The sequence below is a fragment of the Henckelia pumila genome, chromosome 1, assembly GCF_033568475.1.
Source record: "Henckelia pumila isolate YLH828 chromosome 1, ASM3356847v2, whole genome shotgun sequence".
Classification (NCBI taxonomy): domain Eukaryota; kingdom Viridiplantae; phylum Streptophyta; class Magnoliopsida; order Lamiales; family Gesneriaceae; genus Henckelia; species Henckelia pumila.
This window is the reverse complement of record NC_133120.1, coordinates 168,132,857-168,134,137: the sequence shown is the minus strand read 5'-3', so window position 1 is coordinate 168,134,137 and position 1,281 is coordinate 168,132,857.

Here is a 1,281-nt window from a genome sequence, read left to right as displayed (position 1 = left end):
ACAAAATAACTTGTGGAAAATTTTTCTTGCGTCTTGTTCATCCTTGGGTGCCAAGTCTATTCTTTGTTCATAAATCCTTTGCTTATTTTTGCGCAGTCTACGTGAGTCGATTGAAAAGTGTTTACAAATTTTGAACTTGTGAGTTTGATACACATAAAACCACAAAGCATAAGTCTCTTTCTACATATATTTGAGTGAAAAAAGAAGTGCTTGAGTGATTTTCTTTGGAGTGACTAGTGAGAATTTGAGTGAGGTAAATTTTATTACTAACCTTTCTCTTGCAGGTACAATGTCTTATAAAAAAATTAATAAAGAAGGAGGAGATGGTTCGAACCTAGATTTTTCTAAGGTTCAAACAGAAGAGTTGACCGAGATGATGAGAAAGGCGGTTAAAGATGCGTTTAAGCCAATACATAAGAAATTGAGTAAGTTGGAGGATGAATTGGGCATTGTAGGAATGCAGAAAGTTGTAGTGAGAATTGGAGGAGAGAAAATAGAGATTATATGGATAGAAGTAAGATAAAAAGAATTCCGTCGTTTCATGGAGATGAGGATCCGGAATTGTATTTGAAGTAGGATAAAAGGGTAGAGAGTGTACTAGATGGTCATGATATTTTCGAAGCTAAGAAGGTTAAACTTGTCGTAAAAGAGTTTATCGACTATGCTTGCACTTGGTGGGATAGATTGGAGAAGAATAGAGAATGATGTGGAATGAGTCTTATATCCACATGGGATGAGATGAAAAGAATGATGCGAAACGTTTTGATCCTAATCACTATGAGAAGAAAAGTGATAGAAGTATCTTGCATGAGGCGTCCACATTGAGATCTAGACCAATGAGGAATTCAAGGAGTGAAGTTCCCAAGCATGATTATCGAAGTAAATATAAACTTTCAAATTCTCGTACTGGTGATATTGTATGCTTATGGTGTCATAAAGTCGGGCTTGATATGGGCCAATGTCTGAGAGAGGTGGTGATGAAAGTGATGGATTCTCAAGTAGATGTTGAATCCAAGGTTGTAGTTGATGTTGAATCTGAAGCTTTAGTTGATGTGGAATCAAAATTTGAAGTTGAGAAAGTTGACGATAATGATGTTCCAATTATTGATGATGTGAATATTGGAGAATGTGATGTAGAAGGTGAATATTTATTTGTGGAAGAGTTTTCTAATATTCATGTTGTAGAGGACAATCATTTTGGTATCGCTATTGAGTCTATTGATGAGTTAGCAGATGAACCATGTATTATTTCTTCTCAATTGAGTCCAAAAGAATTTCTTG